This window comes from Haplochromis burtoni, unplaced genomic scaffold (genome assembly GCF_018398535.1).
Source record: "Haplochromis burtoni strain Fernald_Lab_line unplaced genomic scaffold, NCSU_Asbu1 Contig_109, whole genome shotgun sequence".
Classification (NCBI taxonomy): domain Eukaryota; kingdom Metazoa; phylum Chordata; class Actinopteri; order Cichliformes; family Cichlidae; genus Haplochromis; species Haplochromis burtoni.
The window spans coordinates 206750-214998 of record NW_024582470.1 but is presented as its reverse complement, the minus strand read 5'-3'; the positions used below and the strand labels follow the sequence as shown (position 1 = coordinate 214998).

The window sequence follows — 8249 nt, the reverse complement described above, 5'->3', positions numbered from 1 at the left end:
TGAAAAGGCACAATGTTAACTTCTCGAGACCCACAGGAAATCTTTTACTTTAAAGCTTCTAAAGCAGCCTGAAAGAGAGCAACCTCTGAAATATTCAGCGAGATATTCACAGCACAGCAATAGCTTCCTACAAGCTGTGTCCAGGATGAAATTGCTGCATTCAGAGAGCAAGGCTGATTTTTTTTTCCCTTCCTTGTGAGCTTCTGCTACCATTGTGCTCCACATTTCATTACCGCAGCCACAAGCATTTCACGGATTTACACCCAGTTTGCGTTTTTGGGCATTCACATGATACAAAATGTGCTTTGACGTCCAATTTAGCTGCTCTTAACCAGATAATACATGCGGCACCTTTCAAACACCTAAATGAACCATTCCCACTGTGGCTTTTTCCCCATTAATGACATTAAAAGCAACAGAAATGTGTGCACCCAGTAAGAAGAATTTACTCTTCACCTAAAGCTTGAATTGTCAGACAAACTAAAGCCCGGCTAAGGTTTATAACTATACCAAGAGCTTGAATGAGCTGAGTGGTGCACTATGAAATCATTTTGACATAGCTAGGCTTTCTTTGTATTAGCTGGCTTAACAAAATCCCAGTCAGAGATAACAGGTATCACAGAAGCGGTTATCGGCTTTCTTTGTTAACCCGGGATTTGTGCTTCAGGCTCCGTGTGCTCTCAGACAAAAAGAGGCATAATTTAACTCTTCTTCTGCACAAAACGTATAAACTGAGTGCAGCCTACTTCAGTCAGAGACATTATCAGAGGAACATGTGATAGAGATCTACAAAAAAAATGTTACTGCAGAAGTTAACAGTGGCAAATATGGAAAAAGAGCAAAGCTGCAGAAAACAGTTAATCTTTTAAGCAGATATCTGTATTTCCCCCCCCACTTGGTGCACTCTGAGTGCTCTCAGGCTTTAAAATGAAAGCATTTAAACATCAGTGCATTCAGTTCTGACACGGTACCACAGTCTAATAACAGAGAAGGTTGAAATCAAATTAGTTTTTAGTCAGATCAAAGTAAAATTAATTTTACAGATTGAATATTCTTGGTGATTCAAATGAACTGATTCATTTTCTCATTTGTGGGCATTACAGCAGTTTAAAAACAGACTTGACAGCTCTTTAGGATCACGAGCAACCAACTGAATGCATGGACAGTGCTGTGAATCATTTTGATCACTTGTGACTTAACCTCTGCAGCATTAGTACGACATGATCCAGCAGTTTGCATATATAAAATGTTGATGGCCCTCGCTGCCCCTTTTCTGCCCCCTATCTAATAAAGTCAGAAGCCTGTGACACAATTACTTAAAAATGGTACTACAGACTATTTCAACTCTTAATGTAACCTGCTTTGGGCCAGGTTTTTCTAGCTAGGCAAAAAGCGAGTCATCTGTAATGTTGAGAACTCAAACTTTAAGCTCGACATACCTCGCTGACTGAATTTAGCTTTGCAGTGCTCCCCTGTGGGCACTTCATGACACTCAGTTCTTGTTGTTCTACCCTCCACGACAACACTAATAGCTATAGAGAAAAAAGTGTACATGTGAGAGTACATTGGCATGATTTAGCCAACCCTAATTAGTGGTAATAAGGGTACTAAGTCATAACATCTGTCTTGTTCTTTATAATCTTTGCAGGCTGTTTTTTAAAAACATGTTGTGGCTTAAAGGGAACAGCAGGCTGACATTAACTAACAAAATGTCTGCAGCTCTTGTAGCTTTTGCACAATGTTTAGGCCCAGTGAGCTGCTTGGTTTAAATATATCAAAACCCTGATATTAGAAACTAGAATCCAAGACATGGCAGCTTTCCTCGGTTACAGCTCAGAAATGCTGCTATTAACCAAAACAGTAATTTTCTCCAGACTCACGTCTTGGTCTATTTTCATGTCAGTTTTCTAGCCGTTAACATAAACTCAAAAAAACAGCTAACAACGCAGACATGTAAAAATATTTAATAGATGAAGCAGATTAATGTGAATGTAGGTACTTAGCCGAAGATCGTGAGTGCACCGACTCATTTTGCAGTCGTTTACTTTTTCAATTCAATTCAATTTCCAGAGAACCATCAGAACATAAAGTCCCCTCAGGATAGCAAGATGGTAAATTGTTGCATCACATGTAATAGGAAGCAATTTATAATTTGCTATGCTGTCCAAAGAAACATTGACTAAAGGAGCCAGTATTCAAAGAGTCATATAATGGGTTTCTCAACAACAAACCAAGCAATCTGAAGACGCTTCCTTTGACTCTATGTAACTCTGGTGGGCCATCTTTTATATACAATTATAATTTACATACATCTCATTATTTCCTTATAATTTTAGTTATTTAAAATAAAATGAATCAAAATCAAACTTGCACATAGTCAGTCATACATCAGTAATGAAATCAGATCAGATGGCGGTTTAAATAATGCAATCAAGTTTCAGAGTGAGTGATAATGATTACCTTTGTGAGTCATATACAAAAACCACACCGCAAAAGCGTCAGTGTTAACACACACAGGTTAGATGTTCTAGCTTGATATTTCTCTGCAACTTTAGTGGCGGCTATGATAATCAGCAGAGGTGTTAGCTGCTCGCTGTTGTGCGTCTCTGTGGAGGAGTTTGTTTGTTAATTTTCTCAGACTCTCCCACATCTCATAATGAAATTTAGCTCCCTACTTGGGGATGTGATTACTTTGTGTCGTGCCCAAGTATCCGCCCCTTTCCGACTCGCCCGCTGGCATGCACTCACACTGTGCTTAATGATCTGGGTATGCTTCAGTTTGTCTCGCACCTAAACTCGTCACACAAAGTCACTGTCGCTTTCAGTCCTAGACAATGACATTCGTGATTCTCTGCATTTTCAGGTTTAATGGGGCCCTTTTGAATGTGATGACAGACCGTCCAATCACGTGGTTTATAGATTTGTCAACATGGCAAGGTAGCTGTCCCTGAGGAAGCTTTGGAGTTCCATACTTTAGAGCAGTTAGGGCATCACACCGCACTACTATGCCGATGTACAACCTCTTTAAGCAGCCCCCCCAGAGAGAAAAAAAAACAAAAAAAAAAAACTGAGAGCATCACCGAAACGTCACATGCCATGGAGCAAGCAGCCCTCATGCATATCATGGGGCTTTCAGTTTTTGCAACCTTGCATCTGTGGCATCACCACACACTGAACACACTGAAGGAATGAGTGTATGATAATGATCTAATGATTCATCAGAGCAAAAGATTTCCAGATTATACCAAGGGAGACGTTGGAAAGACAAAAAAAACCCCAAAAGACTTTTGTATTCCAGTAATAACACTGATGTGGAGGTTTTGTATGAGTGGTGACACCTCTGCCGCTTAGGAGAATACTGGAGCCAGCCCAGTGCGCCCTCACTGGTGATATAAATGATGACGTCACTACTTGTGTGCACAATGACCACTGCAGCAACCATAATGAGCCCTTAAGCGGTCATACAAAGGTGGCCATTATCTCAATAAGTCAACCAACAGGTAAGCAGGTTAGATCTCCAGAATAACTTACCATTACAATGCACCCCACTAAGAATTAGACTCTTAATCACCTGATCACACTGAAAACTGGGTAAAAGCTTGACGGTGCTTGGATCAATCCAAATCTTTCTTCATAGCAAAGGCCTCTGGTGTATTCAGGATATGTTAACATAGCAAAAAACCCATGTGCACTTAGTAGTCGTGAAAATGTTACCTGATTTAATGACACACCAATGATCTTGGCCTTCATTTTGCTCACTGTCACATCCACACTATGATGCTATCCTATTGACAAAATCTGTCCATAAAGAGAGATATGGACACCAGCTAAAGGCACATGAGGCACACTTCAAACCCATTGTGAGTTCACCTTAGGGCAGCAAATTACTGTGCTTTCAATTCAGGATATGCAGGCACATGCTGATAACTTGACTGGCAATTTGGATGTGTAATGTCAGGTCACACAAGCCTAGAGACCAGTCTGCAATCACCTGGCAACCACTGGTCATGAAGGAAAGAAAAATGGAGTATCCACAACTGGTGAAAACCACCTTGCTGCTTTGGTTCCTAGCTGATTCTGCTGTCACTCGTAGTATGCACAGAACACGCCAGCTTGTCTGCAAACACTCGCCAGCTACTCCTCCAGTAGCAGTGATAATGTGAAAACTGCCAAAACTGAGACAGTTTGCCTTCAAAGTACAAACCAGGCTTTTGCAAAACTTGCTGACTGTCGTGCTGAAACAAGTTTTACTCTGAAGGCAAATGCAGTTTTCTTCACACTTTTTCCAAGTTTACCACTGCTCGGCTAGCACGTTTGCAGAGATTTTTGGTGCAGCAAAAATCTCTTCTTTGTAACCAATTTCACCCAATAACCACCAGCAACATCCAGGAATTACTCACCAACCACCAATATGACAGACAGCTGTCAAGCAATGTGCATGACATGGTGTGACAAACTGCTATATGACTGCAGAAACCCAGACTACGGTTGGGTATTCTGGAAAAAGGGATCATATCCCAATCTTAGTTTCTGCAATCCTGTGGTTATGCGTGCATATAGATCTCTATTCAATTCAATGTTATTTATATAGCAACAAATTACAACAACAGGTACTTCATATTGTAAAGTAAAGATCCTACAATAATATCTATTAATACCTCTGCAATATCTCTCTGTAAAAAGGCATCACGTCTGCTCAAAAGTAAAAACTCATTTCACAAACCCCAGTATCCTACTTGGAGCTTTCAAAATATAACCTTTCAATATAATTCGAAGGTTGGTGATTCGATCCCTGGCTGCTCCAGCCTGCATGCCAAAGTATCCTTGAGCAAGCTACTGAACCACAAGTTGCTCTCTCATGCGTTCATTGGAGTGTGAATGTGTGAAAGTGTTAGACAGAAAGCATTTAAGCTTAGTAAAAAAAAACAAAAAAAAAAAAACAAAAAAAACCCCGCTCATATAAATGAGTGTGAATGGGTGAATGAGGAAAGTTGTACAAAGTACTTTGAGTGCTCAAGTAGAAAAGAAAAGCACCATAGAAGAACCAGTCCATTTACCATAACAGATAAGTACCTTTTAGTGGGGAAATCTGTACGATTCCTTTGGAAAGTGCACAAAATGCCAAACCGAGATCCTCCTCATCCAACTGCTCACTTCAGCTTCCCTGACAGGCATATGTTAGGCTGATCCACAGTTCAGACCAGGCAGCATGAAATTTAGCCAAATGTTTTTTGTTTTACTTGGCTCTAATATTATCTCCTTCTGCTTGTTAAGAAAAAAAATGTAGTTGTTTTATTCAATACAACTACATAACAAAATACAATTAAAAAAAACAAAACACTGCACATATGCATCTATAAGAAGCCCTGAAAAATGAACAGATGATTTTCTTCTCTCACAACTGAACCGTTTGTTCCTTCAATTTCAGCTACTTTTAACCCCGAAAGAAAAACTGATTTATGAAGCGGCCTCGGTCAGTGGGTCTGCCGTCTGACAAAAGCGCTTGATTTAGAGACCAGACTCCAAAACCTAGTTATGAATCACAACCAAACAGTTTTCTGTAGCTGAGCTTTTACAAAAACACACAGACACACACAGGACATTGGCAAGCTGCCAGATTGCTTGATTCTGACCTTCTTTTCCACCCACAGCTGCTGCCAAATTTGAGTCCATCCCTCTCTCATTCTGCCACACTGATACACAGTTGAGCTCTGGCAGCCAATCACAGCAGATTATTTCTCAACCTAAGGAGGCTGCGTGGGTACCATCCACCAGGGAACCAGCACTAAATAATCACAAAGGAGCAAGCTGTCCCATACACAGCCTCCTGAACATGAGCTACTTTCAGCTTATTACTGGTTTATCACAGTAAAAACACATTTATCCCCCCCACCGAAAGCCTTTCCTGCCCCCCATTAGTTGCTTATGCTCTTCCCACTTTTGTCTTTTAAAGGCAGCTGCCAGCAGAAATGTGAGAACTTTCCATTCTTTGAACCTAATTCGAACTCTGACAGAGACATCCTTGATTTTAACCCCCCTCCCATTTGGGTGATCACAGGGATGAGGGTGAATGTCAGCAAACAGAGAGGGAACCGGACACCGGCCAGCTTTAAGGGCGAACTCGTCAACCTCTGCGCGGGCACTCTCACAAAAACAAAGCGATGGAAACTGGCTGAAGAAGGGAAACGCTTTCAAAGAGTTGAGCTTTTCCTCAGATTAAATGAAATGGACAAGTGAAGGCTGAATCACATCTCTACGGGTATTAGGCAGCACACACATCATTACTCCTCTGTATCCATTCACCACAAGGCAACCATCAAAGAGAAACAAACTGAAAATCTTGGTTTTGAAGAGGAAGAGCTTGACTAAACATAATTGAGCTCAGTTTACAATTCAGTTAATGCTTAAAGGAGCACAGCCTGCATTTGATTTTTTAAATAGGGCCAAATTATCTCTTGAAGAAGTGCAAAGCAGCTCCTGATAAATGAGTTCTGCCTGTAGCATTATTTTATTTGCAATTCGCACAAAGAATGAATACATTAAAATCCTATTTGGGATTTTAAATTGTGTTATTTTTAAGAGGATTTTTTAAAAATTTATTTATTTTGTTTCTGTTTGTTTGTTTGTGTGTGTGTGTGTGTGTGTGTGTGTGTGTGTGTGTGTGTGTGTGTGTGTGCGTAGAGAAATCCACATGAAACAAATATCTAACCCAGCGTTTCATGGCCATGTAATCAGATATTTTAGACTGCTTACAATCTTTAATCCGCTCATCAAAACGCAATGCTGATGATGAAGCGATTTAAAAACAATAGCAATAATAAAATTAAAAACATATACAGAGATTATATTTTTCATATACATATATAGACTGATAGCTGTCACATCAGATGCCCTACAGCTTTCTGGAAGCGACTTAGCTGCAAAAATAAATATGTCCTATTTGATCACACGCTACTTTTTCACCCCCAAAGCTTCTATTTGTGTTCATATTGTCATTGTTGCGCAAACTCGTTAAGTAAAAGTCTTTAAAATCTCGAGAAGCCTTAAATACACAATTACCGCTAGAGGATCAGGTCTCTGCAATTTAAAGAAACAAAAAAAAAGTAATGCGCCTTGCACTAAAAGCCCGCAATAATGAGCGTCACAACGAAAATACTACGAGATCACTACCAGAGTTAGGCTAATAATTTATTCTCAAGGCCGATTTCACGTGGGTGAGTTTATCACACAGTCGGGAAGCTGTTCGTGAATAGAGGGTATTGTTATTGGTACAGCAGCGTGTTCAGGCCAGAGTGCCTTATTGCTGTAATGTTGACTGTGGCTAATCCATCTAGCTGCTGTTAGCTCGCTAGTATCCACGCTAAAAACTAGCGTGCCGAGCTAGCGTTAGCAGCAGAGCAATCTCAGTGACAGAGGGCGGACTGAGAGTAACGCTGCACCGAACAAAACACACCGGCTAACTACCGTTATATCCATATCAATATCCCGAGCCCGCTCACACAACCAACCCGACCCCCACTGTCTGTTCGTGCTGCGGGGAGCCCAGTCAGCAGACTACTATTTTACTAGCTAACCATTTTTTTGTTCCGCCGCAGGACCAGGTCAACCAGCGCTGTGAATCGGACAAGGCTGCCGAGAACACAGGCGAGCGAGGCGGGCTCTGCTCCGCCTTTTTTAGCGCTGGAAACCCGGGAGCTCCGCGGATACATCCTGGATCACATCGACTCTGTGGCAACGACGTCCGAAAATATCGCTGCTTTTCAATCAAAACGATTCGCTTCTTTGTGCATTTTCTTACCTGTTACGGTGAATTGTGATAAATCGTGTCCTCCTCTGCAGCTCTCTTCCCCCTCCTAGCTCCAAAATGGCGCCAATATGTATAGATTCAGTGCCCGTGGGTAAAAACCATCGATGGGTGGGTAGCGCCACCTATAGGGCGAGTTCGGGTACTTCTGCTGAGCCCTTCACGTGACGCGCGGAGCGTCCTTTTCAGTTTTTGTTCGTAAAAATTTCCAAAAAGATTTCGAGTATTCAAACACATATAAAATAAAGTTCCTGTAATATATCTAACAGTCCTCGTGAAGCGCACTTTAAAGATAAAAGCAGGTAATTTTCATTAAAAAAAACCCACACTAAATTAATTTAGAGTGGATTTTATTTAGCACAGGCCTATAAAATACACGAAGCCTGCCAAATAAAACATTAGTCTTCTTAAACAGAGTTTACATTTAATCCCACAGTTTTAAAAA

At 40.9% G+C, this 8249-nt stretch overlaps 1 protein-coding gene across 1 annotated transcript in view; it reads right to left on the bottom strand.

Moving 5' to 3' along the window:
* The window catches only part of pds5b (PDS5 cohesin associated factor B), a 32179-nt gene extending 24271 nt beyond the window's left edge, over positions 1-7908 (bottom strand). The window contains exon 1 of the mRNA XM_005928118.3: positions 7799-7908. The gene's annotated coding sequence lies outside the window, so the exon portion shown is untranslated. The remainder of the gene's footprint in view (positions 1-7798) is intronic.
* Between the last annotated feature and the right edge of the window lie 341 nt (positions 7909-8249).